Raw genomic sequence first — 17,469 nt, 5'->3', positions numbered from 1 at the left:
GCAGATAAGGCAGCCCACAACCAGACAGACCCTTCTGCCATTTGCCAGAATTGCAAGATGGCCAATCCGGCCCAGCAAGGTCCTTAATCCTGCAAATCTTCTAGCGCCCTTTGGTTCCGCTTGATTTTGGCTGGCCAGCAGGTAGCAGTCTTTCCTCATTAATGGCACATATTGCACTAATTTTCCAGTGGTCTCATCACTTTGTTACTTTCTTCCCCATTTTTGCTCGCCAGTCCTTGGGTGAGTGAATTCTTTTGAGTTTGAGGTTTCCCCACAGGTAGGCCGATGTCAGCCAACAATTGCGTGCATTCCTGGGTCTTCTCGGATCAAACAAATTCATCCTGAGCATACTGGTTAGGGGTAATCCCGGCATTGGCTCGCTCAGTCCTGAGGAGCTCTTCCTGCAGAGGCGCATTTGGGGTACTTGGAGACTCAAGCACTGGGTGTGGTAAGTCGACTCTGTGTTTGTTTTGACCCTGTTAACCATTATTCTTCTTCCTCTAAGACTGCCCATTGTGGACCTCAGCCACTTCAGTTGGGGCCCCTGCCTGGTATGGTCTTCTGCTTCAGAAGAGCAGGGTCACAGCATATTCCTGTGCAACACCTGAGGTCTAACCTCATAGACTGGGTTTTTCAGGTGATTCTTCCTCACCACTCGGTAGAGTACCGCCTCCCAATGATGATGCAGCTTGTTTCCGGGTCGTTTGACCGGCATCAACACATGGTCCCCTAGCTGAAGTGGTCCATCTGACATCGAGGATCGACTTGAATGTTCCACTTCCTGAAGCTTCTGCTCAACCAGCTTCCTTACCGTCTGAAATCTGTGACTGTGTTCTCGGATCCTGGCACTAGGACTACTGCCCGAACAGGAATCCTCTGCCTCCAGCTCCAGTTCAGTGGTCTCTCCGCCAAACAGTAGCATGTAAGAGGTGTAACTAGCAGTCGCATGGAAACAATTATTGCAAACCCACAACAACTCAGAGGCAAATTCGAGCCACTTCATCTTCTTGTCCTCTTCCAGGGTCCGCAACATTTGCAACAGGGTTCGGTTGACGTGCTCACAAGCCCCATTCCCCTGTGGATGATATGGTGTGGTTCGGGATTTGTTGATTCCATGGATGCAGTACAGTTTGTTCGTTACTTGCCCCTGGAAGCAGGACCCTGGGTCATAGGGAATTCACTTTGGGCATCCATATATGCGAATGAAGTCCTGACAAATGGCTTTGGCTGTAGGTTCAGCTGTCTGATCCTGGGTGGGAGACACCACTGCAGGTTTGCCATTAGGAATTTCAGGGCCCCATATTGGCAAAGTTTTTGGAGCCCCCTTGAAACTCTGCCCAGGCTCCACCTCTCGGACCTTCCACGGTCCCACCAACCTCTCTTGGAAAAACTCCACTTCTGCACCATATCCTCACCAATTATACATCACCAGATCACATACATAGCCAGCAGCTTTTGTTTTGGCCAAAAGATTTTTTAATCCCCCTCCACGACAAAGTATTCTCTTCTGGCCAGGCTCTACTCTACTGTAACTTATTAAACAATTGTTAAAATATCCAATACAATTTTAGGTATATTTTTATTTATTTATCATTTTTTTAAAATGACCATTAACATCACATACAAGGGAAAAATACCTCACCATGACCAGATCACATATTACCACCACATAGTGACCAAATATTACCACATACAGGGAATAAATACCACCACAACATAACTAGACAACATATTACCACCACAGTGACCGAATAATAGCACATACAAGGAACAAATACCACCATATCATGACCAGATCACATATTACCACCACATAGTGATTGAATATTACAATACTGATCATTAATAAAATAAAAACACAGTATTAATGCCATTATACACAGGGGATCTGTACTTAGTATACAGTATCCGTGTACAGGTAATACAGTGATCACCTGTGACATTATACACAGGAGCTCTGTATATAGTGTCAGTGTACAGGTAATACTATGATCAATAGTGACATTATGCACAGGAGCTATGTATATAGTATACAGTATATAGTGTCAGTGTACAGGTAACACACTGACTCACCGGTGACATCTCTAGTTAAAGTCCTTCATCTTCGCTTCTCTTCTTCATCCAGTTCAGACCACGATCACTTCTTCCAGACAGGTCTCTGCATAAAATAACACAGTAATCTATAGTACATTCCCTGATTTTTGCCCAACTTCTATACTACGCCAGATGAAAAAAGCGACCATGTCGCCATGCATAGTGACAGGACCTCTCCTCCCCCACACTGAAAACAGTAACCTCAAAAATAATACCCTTTAATTAGCCCCTATAGTAATAATATCCCACATTCTGGACCCCACGTGTCCACGCATTCTGCCTCATGTCTCTGCATATTGGCCCATAGTCATCCCTAATTGTATAATGCATCCCATAGTCATATATAGCAGTATAATGCACCCCCATAGGGGTATAATATAACCCATAGGGGTATTATGCACCCCCATAATGCTCCCCCATAATATAATGCGATAGGTAGAGTTGAGCGAAACGGGTCGGTCAAGTTCATAAGTCGCTGACTTTCGCTAAAGTTGGTTTTCATGAAACGAAACCCGACCATAGCGTGAGGTCGGCGACTAGAGCGCCAAAGTCGCGTTTCAAATGATGCTTCCAGCGCCCTTTTTCACCCAATGATGGAGGATGCACACTGTGGGCAACGCGATGACATGGGCAGCGGTCACCACCATCTTTGAGAAGGGCATGCAAGTGATTGGCTGGCTTTTTGTGGCGTCACAGGGGCTATAAAAGGGCGTACACGCCGACCGCCATCTTACTTCTGCCGATCTTAGCATAGGTAGAGGTGCTGCTGCTCGTTCTGAATAAGGGAGAGCATTAGGCAGGGAAGAAGAACCCAAAAACAGCTTCTGCTGGTAGCGATTTCCACTTACAACACAACACTGTGTGCAGTGACAGGGGAGGCTCTATTTTTGTGCATCAGCTCTGTTGGTTATTAGGCTGCCTTATAAGGCTCCCTGATAGCTGCATTGCTGTTTGCACACTGCTGTGCAAACTGTTTTTTTAAAAGCAAAAATACTTTTCGTCCTCTTTTCTGCACAGTTACCAAGCGTTCATTTTTCCACAGTTTTGTGTGCAGCAGTCCTGCTTATTAGGCTGCCTGCCGCCATACTTGGACTGAAAGCATCATTGTCAGCCTCCTAACATCTCTAGGGAGATTCTCCCTAATACTATATACACCTTGTACTTTGTCATACACCAGCCAATTTCAGCCTGCTAAATTGAGGTGTAATCTATAGTGGGCCTGAGATAATAGTTCAGCCTCCTAAAATCTGTAGGGAGATTCAAATTCTCCCCAATACTAAATACACCTTGTACTTTGTCATACACCATCCAATTTCAGCCTGTTAAATTGAGGTGTAATCTATAGTGGGCCTGAGATAATAGTTCAGCCTCCTAAAATCTGTAGGGAGATTCAAATTCTCCCCAATACTATATACACCTTGTACTTTGTCATACACCATCCAATTTCAGCCTGTTAAATTGAGGTGTAATCTATAGTGGGCCTGAGATAATAGTTCAGCCTCCTAAAATCTCTAGGGAGATTCAAATTCTCCCCAATACTATATACACCTTGTACCTTGTTTTACAGTACCATATAGCTGGTGGTATTTTGGGTACATTTTCCCAAAAATGAGGAATTATGGTGGAAGAGGCCGTGAACGTGGGCGGGGGTTGCCAGCTGGTGGTGATGGTGGTTCTGCATCTGCAGGTAGTGGCAAAAGCACAATAGCACCTAAGGCAGGAGGTCTTGAGCCTGCGTCATCGTCTGGCTCCACAAGGCCTCGTAGGCTCCCTTTTCTGGGAGTAGGTAAACCGCTTTTAAAGCCGGAGCTTCAGGAACAAGTTTTGGCTTACATTGCTGACACAGCCTCCAGCTCTATCGCCTCCTCTTCTGAAGTTTCAAAAAATAAAAGCACTGAGTCATCAGTGGAGGCTTCTGGTCAGGAACAACACCTTTCCTTGTGTCCTTCACCCCTACCAAAAGTGAAGGATGCGGCAGGCCACACTACAGATTTCTCCATGGAGCGCTTTTCACATACCATGCCTGGGTTATCAAGTCAAATCGTGAATTCCCCAGTCCAAGATGAATCTGACATGGAGTGTACTGATGCACAGCTACTGCTAGATTTTTCTGCTGGTACATTCACTCAGAGCACTACATTGTCCTCGCAGTGTACTGAGCCAGAATCTGACCCTGATGAGACTCAGGTGCCCCTTCCCGCATACTATACCACCTTACACGGTTACACAGAGGAAGGTGCACATGAAATTGAAGAGGAGGTGATGGATGACCCAGTTGTTGACCCAGATTGGCATCCATAGGGGGAAGAGGGTGCCGCTGCCAATAGCTCAGAAGAGGAGGAGGAGGATCCGCAGCAGGCATCAACTTCGCAACAGCTGTTATCTGGCAGGCCCGTAGCAGTCCACAAACGGGTTACAAAAACCAAAAGAGTTGCAGGACAGCTTGGCCAGACGGTCAAAATAGCACAGCGTGCAAGGCTTCACAATGTCTTCCACAGTAGGAAGAGTGCAGTATGGCACTTTTTTGAACAAAATCCTATTGATCAGGCAAAGGTTATCTGTAAGAAGTGTGCAAAGACCTTTACCGAGGGAAAAATCTGAGAAATTTGAATACCAGTTGCATGCTTAGACACTTAACCACCATGCACTTGCAAGCGTGGACAAAATACCAAACCTCACGTACCACATGTGCACCTGCTCCAAATGAAGGTAGTTAGCAACGCTACATCGCTTCCCCCACTGTAAGCCCACCGGTTAGCACACCACCAGCAGCAATGTTGAGGTATCGTCGCAAGGCCAAAGCAGTCAGGGAATCACAATGTTATTGCTATGAAAGACTGAATCTAGGCCATCAGCAAGACCACCAACACCATCACCATCACCAACCCTCTCTGTCCGCCATGTCCACCACTAGTTCCACCATATGCAGCTCTCAAGTCCAGCTCACCCTACCAGAGACTCTGAGTAGGACAAGAAAGTACTCATCCTCTCATCCGCGTACACTGTGTTTGAACGCCCACATTGTCAAACTAATCTCGTTAGAGATGATGCCCTACCAGTTGGTTGAAAGTAAAGCTTTCCGCAAGCTCATGGCCTGCGCAGTACCACGCTATGACCTACCCAGTCAACATTTCTTTTCTTGAAAAGCCATCCCAGCCCTCCACCTGCATGTGAAAGACCGCATTGTCCATGCACTAAAGCAATCAGTGAGTGGAAAGGTGCACCTCACAACAAATGCATGGTCCAGTAGGCATGGCCAGGGCCATTACGTGTCCATCACTGCGCACTGGGTTAATGTGGTGGATGCAGGGTCCACAGGGGACAGCGGCGGTGGGACAGTGCTGCCTAGCCCACGGTATAGGAAACAGTTGGCTGTAGGCGTTCGACCCTCCTCCTCCTCCTCCAGAAGCGAAAGGTCATCCACAGAGCGCAGTCACACGATCACTCCATCCGCAGCTGCCAGTGTTGCACCCGAGGTGTCCCACTATCGAACAGCTAGTGGTAAGCGTCAGCAGGCTGTGTTGAAGATGATGTGTTTGGGCGACAACAGACACACCTCGGAGGTACTGGCCGACTACTTGCAGCGACAAACTTAGTCATGGCTGGGCAGTCTACATCTTGAGGCAGGCAAGGTAGTTAGCGATACGTCCGGAATTTTGTGGCAGCCATAGCCCTTTCAAAACTCAGACACATACCTTGCCTGGCTCACACCTTGAACCTGGTGGTGCTGTGCTTCCTCAATAATTTTCCGGAGTTAACAGCCCTGCTCCATAAGGTGCGAAGACTGTGCTCGCACATCCGCCGGTAGCCCATACACTCCAGTTGTATGCAGAAGCTGCAGCGATTGCTCCACCTTCCCAAGCACCGCTTAATTATCGACATTGCAACAAGGTGGAACTCCACCCTGCACATGGTTGAGAGGCTGTGCGAACAGAGGGAGGCTGTAATGCATTTGTGGGAGGATACACGGGCAGGCAGTTTGAGGGCAGACATGGAGTTGTCTGGTGTGCAGTGGTCGAAGCTGAAAGACCTCTGTAAAGTCCTTCAGTGTTTTGATAAATGCACACAGCTGGTAAGCGCAGATGACGCCATCATAAGCATGAGCATCCCACTTATGCGTCTGCTCATGCAAACTTTGACGCACATTAAGGAGCAGGCGTCTGCAGCCGAGGAGGAAGAGGAGGGAAGCCTTGATGACAGTCAGCCATTGTCTGCTCAGGGAACTCTCCTGGACGAGGTGGAGGAAGAAGAGGAAGAGAAGGAGGATGAGGATGATGGGGATGATTATTTAGGGGAGGAGGATGCTTCTCAGGGGGCAAGAGAAAATCTTGGCGTGGCAAGGTCAGGTACAGGGTTTATGCATGACTGGAGGGAAGTGGATTTGCCAGAAAGTGCTCCTCCACCCAGCACTCACAGTGCATCATTGACACCGGGAACATTGGCCCACATGTCAGATTATGCCTTACAGATCCTAAAAAGGGACCCCCGCATTGCCAAAATGATGAACGATGATGACTACTGGTTGTCCAGCATCCTGGATCCACGCTATAAAGGCAAATTCCAAAACATCATGCCACAGGAGAACCTAGAGCTAATATTGGCTAACAAACAAGCAACTCTGGTAAACCGTTTGTTTAAGGCATTCCCAGCACACAGCAGCGGTGATGGTTCTCACACGAGCCGTAGGGTGCAACATGGAAGAGGTGTTCGTGGTGCACACATCCGAAGTGGCGTTGGAGACAGATAGAATCCAATAGAATCGCTTACAGCCTGTGGCTTCTGTCTTTTGCACTCCAAAATTACCTGACAGATCATGATAGGCAGTGAGGACCATGTCTGCATCTCTCCTTGTGATCAAAATTTGATGGAGATGAGTAACGGTGATGGGATCAACGGTACTGCGATACAGCAACACTTTCTTCACAAAGAACTGTTTTCGCTGTCTCCACACACAAAGTAATTGATGGTCAGCATCGCCTCTGAGAATTCTCCTGGGAGTTTTTCCCGTGATTAGTAATTCCTAAATTTCTGCAATCACTCGACTTTATGTCTGTACTTTTATCCATCTCGTTTCCTCTTGCGGAGAGTCTGGACTGTCTTACTGAGACTGAGATATAAATGAAGATTTAAAAATACCCCAACAGTGTATACTGGTGTACGCTTCAAAAACATTTCCTTTTTGTTACATTTTAGATTGTTGTCTAATCCATACTGAGGCTGTGAGTGTCTTTGTCGTACTCCGGAAATAAACACAGAGATTTTAAATGTTTAAACTCTGCTATATATACCTGTTATCCGGAGATACTGTACCCTTTCTCAACTTTCTGCAATCTTGTCAAATCCATACTGTGCCTGAGACCGTCTGAGTCTGCCTCCTGATTACAGATGAGTGGTGTTTGAGTGGAACTGTTGGCCAAGTTCAAATTCTAGCTGTTTTGGGCGGTGTTAGATCCGTTCGTCGAACTACAACACTTTGATTAAAATTCAGCTGTTCGAGTTTCCGTTCGAGAACGTTTCGTTAAACAAAAGCGTATCTTTTTTTCACATTAATAATGGTTTTCAATGATAATAGACAGTTTTAGGGCATAGTAGCGGTGTCTGGTAGTCAGCGGTGTGCTACACCTGTGAAGGAGCTACACCGTGTGTGTTTCTAATAATTTTTTACCACATATTGTCCTAAAATCCCTTTGGGCCTAGTAACTGTGTCTGCTACTCAGAAGAGGAGCCCACCCGTGAACCAAGCTATGCCGCCTGTTTATGAAAGAACCAGTTTTTGACTGCATTTACACCACTTAATACTTTGGGCCTAGTAATTGTGTATGCTACTCAGCAGAGTTGGCCACCCGTGAACCAAGCTATGCCGCCTGTTTATGTAAGAACTGTGTGCTACTCAGCAGAGGAACCCAGCTGTTAAGCAAGCTACAGCACCTGTGGTTTGGGCACTTAATTTTTTCATTTTTTCTGGAATGCCGTTTAGGCCTAATTCCGGAATTATGGTTGACCTGCACTTACTGGGAAATGCTTGTTCATGGGGAAGAATTGTAATCCCAGATCCCCATCACTAGCAGGGTTCAGCGTGTTATCCGCACCTGTAATCGATACACGCTGGTCCTTTCATTGTAGCACGCGTGCAGCCCCGGACATGTAAGGGCATGACAGACCTGTTATTGGCCGATCTCGCATGCCAGAGCCTTGTGTGTCCCTCTAGTAAGCTGGACGCGGACCGCGGGGGCATGCCTGAGTCTCGTTCGTTAATGGAATTAAGCTTGCAATCTGTGCAGCTTTTCTGTGGCTGGATGGTTGAGGTTGCCCGTGTTGAGTCCAGTTAAGCCGCAGGCTCCACTCCTGGTGGTGCCCTTCTGGACATTCCTTTAAGGTTCAGCTTTGCAACCATACTGCCCCCGGAAACCAAACACTTTTCCTGACAGTGACATTCTGGTCAAAGAGCGCGATGACATCACGTCTGTACGCCCTCTGCCTAAACAGTCCAAGTGCAGTGAGATGGAAGATGGGGACGACGAGGAGTCCAGAGTACAGGGATTCCCTAGCGAGGAGACTTATTTAATTGTTTTAAAGGTTGGGAGCAATTTTTGGGGAGCACGATACTCTGGAGAATGATATCTGGGGACCACCATTCACTGGAGCATTCCAAAGGTGGACATCAGTCACTGGAGCAGCATTTACAGGGCCCATTATACACTGGAGCATTAGAAATGGGGCCCATTATGTATGGAGCATTATTTGGGCCCATAAGACAGTGGAGCTTCATCCATTGGGACCAACATATACTGTAGCATTATGTGGAGCTCATCATATACGGTTTAAAACATTATATGGGACCAATGATTCTGTATGGAGAAATATATGGGCCTCATTACTCTGTATAGCGCACTAAGCGCTGGCCATAATACTGTATGGAGTTATATACTGTCCGTTTTTGGAGGTATTGGAGAATTTAAAATGGATATCAGTCATGAGATGTAAGAAGTGAAGTATTTTTCATTGTACTATACTGCTATTTCTCTGCCGTATCGGAGCATCATGAGTTGTGGTATGTGTTAGGCCGGGGTCACACTGGCGAGGAATACGGGAGAGTGAGAGGCGCTAAAAGCACGCATTAGACACGGACCAATGATTCTCTATGGGGTCCCTCGCAATTTTTGGGGAGCACGATACTCTGGAGAATGATATCTGGGGCCCACCATTCACTGGAGCATTCCAAAGGTGGACATCAGTCACTGGAGCAGCATTTACAGGGCCCATTATACACTGGAGCATTAGAAATGGGGCCCATTATGTATGGAGCATTATTTGGGCCCATAAGACAGTGCAGCTTCATCCATGGGGAACAACATATACTGTAGCATTATGTGGAGCTCATCATATACTGTATGGAACATTATATGGGACCAATGATTCTGTATGGAGAAATATATGGGCCTCATTACTCTGTATAGTGCACTATGCGGTGGCCATAATACTGTATGGAGGAATATACTGTCTGTTTTTGGAGCTATTGGAGAATTTAAAATGGATATCAGTGATGTGATGTAAGAAGTGAAGTATTTTTCATTGTACTATACCGCTATTTCTCTGCCGTATCAAAGGATCATGAATTGTGGCATATGTTAAAGGAGCCCAGTGACACTCTTTGGCCCTGGGCCCACGAAAATCTGGAGCCAGCACTACCCCCCCACAACTTTAGCCAAATAACCCCCAGTTTTCAATGCCTAACTATTATTATAAAGTAAATTAAGGTTGACAAGCTTAAGGAATAAGAATTGATGTTTTTGGCATTGAAATGGGCACTGTAGGTGTGTTTCCTGTCCTCCACTCCCTGCCAACTTTTCTTCCCCATTGACTTACATTGGGTTTCGTGTTTCAGTCGGCCTTCAACTTTTCACAATAATCGGCTGATTTCATTCGACCCGACTTTTGCGAAAAAAGGCAAAGTCGCTCATCTCTACTTCTTACCCATGGTCTTTTGAGACATTATACCTTAGTTCATAATAAAGATTTTAATAAGTTACAAATTATTCCTATTGATCATATCCCTACTCATATTCCAAATAGGCTTCTGAAATTAAACAGGAAACAGGTATATTGGATCCATAAATTAAGAAGCCTCAAACCACAGGGTCTTCATGAGATCACAGAGGTTTTTATTTTATTTATTAATGGAGGTTGTTATATGTATTTATTTATATTTTTTTTATATTTATGGATGTCCTTTGATATTTATTTTTCTATGGGAGTTTATAAGGAATTTCACCATGAAATACCTGATGATTATTTAATTGTTATAAAAGATCTTATTCATGTTTTATAAGGGAAGTATTTTTAATGTGTTTTTAATATAATTATTTCCATCATACTCCTTTATGTCTAGTAAGCCCTTTAAATTTAGAGACTTATTAACTATAAGCGCTCCACAGTAATAGGATTAAACTGATGGTGCTGCGGTTAGAAAATTGGATGAGTAACGCCAAATAAGTGATTGTCCCCCTTGTTAGGTGTTCTTGGTCCTTCCTGATACATTTTACACCATAATTACATATAGAGCGTCACTCTCTCTTTTTCCCGCAGAGCGGGTAAGGGAAAGCCCTAAACACTGTTTTATCAATTTTTTCTACTCTATCTCCACTCAGAGAAATAGTAGTTCTACAGAGCATTAACCCTCTCCTCTTTCCGGACTGTCTGTGGACCCCAGTATAATTATAAAAATGATTTCTGGTATATATATATATTTTTCTAAGTTTGTTAATATTCCTCTCAGAAATCTTTATATAGAACCAATCATTCCTTTGTCCTAAAGAAATCATCCTCTGACATGATTTGCTATCCTCAGGAGGTGTTAATAACGCTGCTGAAGGAGTGATTTTTTAAACTTTGGGATGTGACTTACACCGGTCGCTGTATAATCTGACTCTGTGCGGGAGATGTAACAGCCATGTGGTATTGGGAGAAGCGCCGTGTGCTCCTCCTGCGGTGCGATCCTGAGCATGTGCGCACTATTGCAGGTGTGGAGCACATCGTCCTTCCCACTCTGCCACTGAGCTTTTACAGATGAGTGATTCCTTTTTTTTTATAATAAGCCAAACCTAAGATTTTAAAAAAATTTATATTATTTTTTTATTAATAAAACATTTATTTTTAATTGATTAAAATTTAGATCCTTACAATTTAATGTTTATTTAATGGTTTATTTCATCCTATGTCTCTTCCACATCGGATCCGCTTGCAGGAGCTTGTTAGTATAGCCGAGGGGTCTGATTGTCGGGCGGCAGAGCTAGAGGAAGCTGAGGCAGATCTCTAGGAGTTCGTGTCCGAGATTTGCTTTTCTTGCTCAGTATATATGTGTTTTTTAATTTTCCTTATTTTTTTCCTTTTGTTCAACAACCTGTGGAATTATAATAGACATGTGAATATAAGAACAGCTTCTAACTCTTACTATGAATATTTATACTGTCTGCTAACTATGAACTTCGACATCTGTCATCTGACTGGAGCTCATTTTTTTTAAATCTGTGTGTACTTAATGCACCACCTATGTATGCGTCATGTGGTATTTCCTGAAGAAGAGGTTCAATAAACCTTGAAACGCGTAGAATAAACCACTGTCAAACTTTATTACTCTTCTGGAAGTTCATCATTTGGGCAGCGCGGATGAAATCCACGTATTCCTTTGCAGAGTTATGGAAACTATTGAAGCAGGCCAAAAGTAAAAAAATGTTTTTAAAAATATTAAAAAATCTAACAGTTCAAATCACCCCACCCCTTTCGCCCCATTCAAAATAAAACAAAAGAAAAACCAAACATACACAAGTTTGGTATCGCCGCGTTCAGAATCGCCCGATCTATCAATAAAAAAAGGAACAACCCGATCGCTAAACGGCCAAAATGCCAGAATTTAGGGTTTTTGGTTGCCACGACAGTGAATTAAAATGCAATAATGGATGATGAAAATATCAACTCTGCACCAAAATGGGATCAATAAAAACATCCACTCGGCCCTCACCCTAATAAGCCCTCACCCAACCCGAGATCATGAAAATGGAGCAATTTTTTTTTCCAACAAATTTTGGATTTTTTTCACCACTTAAATACAAAGAACTGAGACATGTTTGGTGTCTATGACCTTGTAATGACCTGGAGAATCATAATGGCAGGGCAGTCTTAGCATTTGGTGAATATGGTAGAAAGAAAATCCGAAAAAAGTTATGGAGTTGCACTTTTTTTGCAATTTCACCGCCCTGGGAATTTTTTTCCCATTTTTGAGTACACGATATGGTAAAACCAATGATGTCGTTCCAAAGCACAACTTGTCCCGCAATAAACAAGCCCTAACATGGCCATACTGACGGAAACATAAAAAGTTATGGCTGTGGGAAGAAGGGGAGAGAAAAACAGAAACGCAAAAAAGAAAAAGGGCAAGGTCTGTAAGGGGTTAACAAACCCTATTTTTCCTTCCCCAGTCTCCTCCTTAACCCTTTCTCCCCTTTATTCTGCCTCTCTCTTTCATGACTTTACATTTCTCTTTTGTGCTGTTGTTTGGTTCTTGTCTGTATTACTGGGTATTTATAATCTGTCTCCCCTTTTCCTTTTCCCCATTTATGTAAATAAATCCTTAATAAAAACTACTTTACCATAAAAGGCGCCCGCTGTGCGCCCGAGGACGCGGCTGATCTGTGCGGATTTGGGGCTTTTCTCTCTCTAATAAAATCGCAGGTAAAAAACTGCAGAAACTTTATTAAGTGCAGAATCAAAGCTTTTCTGTCCTCTAAAAAGCGCATTATAACCGCAGCTTCACCTCTGCACCAAGAACGCATCAAATAAGGGGGAGAAGATTGTTATTGTAGATGGTGCGGATCCTGCAGAAAACAAAAACACCCTATTTTTGCAGTGTGTGAACACGGCCTTACAGACACAAATAAGCCGGGTGTCGTATAGTGACGCTACATAAAGAGGAGAACGTTCTGGAGGCTCCGACTGTGAATGACGGCACAAAAAATAATCCCCAGGTCCCACGCACGCTGGACCAGAGACCCATGAATCCACCTGCTCATCTCCAGTCCCAACTGTCCCGGATACAGCGGACAGTCCCGGATTTGGGTCTACGCCCTGCAGTCTCAGGCGTCTGCTGAATTTCCCTCACTACCAGTGTCCCTCTGACAACTCCTCCTGCCGGGGGAGAAAGCAGTTGTAAATGGTCGTGGATTAGGGTGAGGCCAAAATTTGCTGCTATGCGCGCCGAATGATCTGTGCCTCTTTCTGTGAGGTGTGCACAGTTATTTGATGTAACATTGGTGGATGTGGACCCACTGCACCATTGGCCAGGCTTACTCTAGAGAGGTGTAACTAGTAGTGTTGAGCGACTTTTGTTTTTTTAGGGTCGAGTTTCGTTTCATGAAACCCAACTTTTCCAAAAGTCGGGTCGAGCAAAATCGGCCGACTATAGGGAAAAGTCGGGGTCGTCCCGAAACCCAATGTAAGTCAATGGAGAATTAAAGTCGGCAGTGAGAGGAGGACAGGAAACACACTTACAGTGCGCATTTGAATGCCAAAAGCATAAATTCTTGTTACTGAAGCTTGTCAACCTTAATTAACTTCATAATACTAGTTACGCACTGAAAAATGGGGGTTATTTGGCTACAGTTGTGGGGGGGGGATGGCTGGCTCCAGGTTTTCGTGGGCCCAGGGCCAAAGAGCTCCCCTTTAAGGCTGGAGTCACACTAACCTGCGCAAAATACGGTCAGTATTTTACAGGCGTAATACGGATGACAGACCCCTAAATAGTGCTCCGTATGTCATCCATAATCAAGGTGTGGTCGCGTATTTTGCGCATGTCAGCATCCGTATGTAATCCGTATGTAATCCGTATGCCGAGATTTTCTCGCAGGCTTGCAAAATGGACATGTAATGGAGCCCTATGACAGGATTTCTAACAGAAACCAAAGAAGAGATATAGAATGTATATATATACAGTGGGGAAAAAAAGTATTTAGTCAGTCAGCAATAGTGCAAGTTCCACTACTTAAAAAGATGAGAGGCGTCTGTAATTTACATCATATGTAGACCTCAACTATGGAAGACAAACTGAGAAAAAAAAATCCAGAAAATCACATTGTCTGTTTTTTTTCATTTTATTTGCATATTATGGTGGAAAATAAGTATTTGGTCAGAAACAAGCAATCAAGATTTCTGGCTCTCACAGACCTGTAACTTCTTCTTTTAGAGTCTCCTCTTTCCTCCACTCATTACCTGTAGTAATGGCACCTGTTTAAACTTGTTATCAGTATAAAAAGACACCTGTGCACACCCTCAAACAGTCTGACTCCAAACTCCACTATGGTGAAGACCAAAGAGCTGTCAAAGGACACCAGAAACAAAATTGTAGCCCTGCACCAGGCTGGGAAGACTGAATCTGCAATAGCCAACCAGCTTGGAGTGAAGAAATCAACTGTGGGAGCAATAATTAGAAAATGGAAGACATACAAGACCATTGATAATCTCCCTCGATCTGTTGCTCCACGCAAAATCCCACCCCGTGGGGTCAGAATGATCACAAGAACGGTGAGCAAAAATCCCAGAACCACGCGGGGGGACCTAGTGAATGAACTGCAGAGAGCTGGGACCAATGTAACAAGGCCTACCATAAGTAACACACTACGCCACCATGGACTCAGATCCTGCAGTGCCAGACGTGTCCCACTGCTTAAGCCTGTACATGTCCGGGCCCGTCTGAAGTTTGCTAGAGAGCATTTGGATGATCCAGAGGAGTTTTGGGAGAATGTCCTATGGTCTGATGAAACCAAACTGGAACTGTTTGGTAGAAACACAACTTGTCGTGTTTGGAGGAAAAAGAATACTGAGTTGCATCCATCAAACACCATACCTACTGTAAAGCATGGTGGTGGAAACATCATGCTTTGGGGCTGTTTCTCTGCAAAGGGGCCAGGACGACTGATCCGGGTACATGAAAGAATGAATGGGGCCATGTATCGTGAGATTTTGAGTGCAAACCTCCTTCCATCAGCAAGGGCATTGAAGATGAAACGAGGCTGGGTCTTTCAACAAGACAATGATCCAAAGCACACCGCCAGGGCAACGAAGGAGTGGCTTCGTAAGAAGCATTTCAAGGTCCTGGAGTGGCCTAGCCAGTCTCCAGATCTCAACCCTATCGAAAACCTTTGGAGGGAGTTGAAAGTCCGTGTTGCCAAGCGAAAAGCCAAAAACATCACTGCTCTAGAGGAGATCTGCATGGAGGAATGGGCCAACATACCAACAACAGTGTGTGGCAACCTTGTGAAGACTTACAGAAAACGTTTGACCTCTGTCATTGCCAACAAAGGATATATCACAAAGTATTGAGATGAAATTTTGTTTCTGACCAAATACTTATTTTCCACCATAATATGCAAATAAAATGAAAAAAAAACAGACAATGTGATTTTCTGGATTTTTTTTTCTCAGTTTGTCTCCCATAGTTGTGGTCTACCTATGATGTAAATGACAGACGCCTCTCATCTTTTTAAGTGGTGGAACTTGCACTATTGCTGACTGACTAAATACTTTTTTCCCCCACTGTATATATATATATATGTATTCTATGTGTCTATATCTATTCTTTCGTTTCTTTATTAAACCTGTCAGTGTGACTTTACTGTATAGCGCACTGAATTGCCGGCTTTACTAAAAGACACCTGGTGCGTATTTCTCGCAAGTCACATGTGTGGTCCGTGTGTAATCCGTATTTTTTGCGCACCTATAGACTTGCATTGGCATACTACGGGTGTAGTACGCTAACAATCGCAGCATGCTGCAATTGGCATGGACCGTAGAATACGGATGAGAAATATACGGCTGGTGCGAGGGACCCCATAGAGAATCATTGGTCCGTGTCTAATGCGTGCTTTTAGCGCCTCTCACTCTCCCGTATTCCTCGCCAGTGTGACCCCGGCCTAACACATACCACAACTCATGATGCTCCGATACGGCAGAGAAATAGCAGTATAGTACAATGAAAAATACTTCACTTCTTACATCTCATGACTGATATCCATTTTAAATTCTCCAATACCTCCAAAAACGGACAGTATATAACTCCATACAGTATTATGGCCAGCGCTTAGTGCGCTATACAGAGTAATGAGGCCCATATATTTCTCCATACAGAATCATTGGTCCCATATAATGTTTTAAACCGTATATGATGAGCTCCACATAATGCTACAGTATATGTTGGTCCCAATGGATGAAGCTCCACTGTCTTATAGGCCCAAATAATGCTCCATATAAAATGGGCCCCATTTCTACTGCTCTAGTGTATAATGGGCCCTGTAAATGCTGCTCCAGTGTCTGATGCCCACCTTTGGAATGCTCCAGTGTATGGTGGGCCCCATATATCATTCTCCAGAGTATAGTGCTCCCCAAAAATTGCTGTCCCAACATTGAAAACAATTACATAAGTCTCCTTGCTAGGGAATACCTGCACTACTCTGAACTCCTTGTCGTCCCCATCTTCCATCTCACTGCACTTGGCTGTTTAGGCCCTCCCACCGGCAGAGACACTTTTGCGTACTATGCGGTGCCCTGTGCCAGTGCCATCGCCCATGAGTATGCCCCCCCACCTGCTCAAGGAACCTGCACTTTCATCTGCACCTTCCTCTTTGTCACCGTGTAAGGTGGTATAGTATGCGGGAAGGGGAACCTGAGTTTCCTCTGGGTCAGATTCTGGCTGTGTAGCGTGCGAGGGGAATGTAGTGGTCTGGGTCAATGTACCAGCAGCATCATCCAGCAGTGGCTGGGCCTCAGTGCACTTGTGGCGTCCCCAAGAGTACGGTCACCACTGTGGCATTACCTTCCTCCTAGGGAGTGTGTTGTCAAGCTTGGGAGTAACGAAGGATCTCTCTAGCAGTGAAACCAACACACAACACATTTCCCACTCCAGGCCAGAAGGGAGACCTCTGAACCTGACTGCTGAGGAGCTGCTCTCTGTGGTCGGGAGGAGGTAAGTTAGGGCACTCTGTGCAGGGAAGGGGAAGTGTGTGGACGTGAGAAGGGGAGTTGGAGGATGAGCAGAGTTAAGGCTCACTCCTAGCTGGTGCGCATGGTCCGGATTCCGGTCTCCGAGTTTGTAGGGACACTGACGTTCCTGCAGCAGAAACCGGGGGAAGTAGCAGCTATAAATGCTCTGTACCCAACTAAGGCTCGGAGGCCCCAGCATCGACGTGTGCGAGGCAGAAGGAAAAGGCTACAGCTGTCTGCCATACAAGTAAAGTCTGAGGAACATCTGTTAGACAGGAGGCGTTTCAGTGAACCACGGTCCTGTGAGTGCTTCCCCCACAAGCGCTAGAAAGGAGATGTTCAGGAAGG

This window comes from Dendrobates tinctorius, unplaced genomic scaffold, assembly GCF_039654945.1.
Source record: "Dendrobates tinctorius isolate UK_male_01 unplaced genomic scaffold, ASM3965494v1 ptg000233l, whole genome shotgun sequence".
Classification (NCBI taxonomy): Eukaryota; Metazoa; Chordata; class Amphibia; order Anura; family Dendrobatidae; genus Dendrobates; species Dendrobates tinctorius.
Note: the sequence above shows the minus strand (reverse complement) of the source record.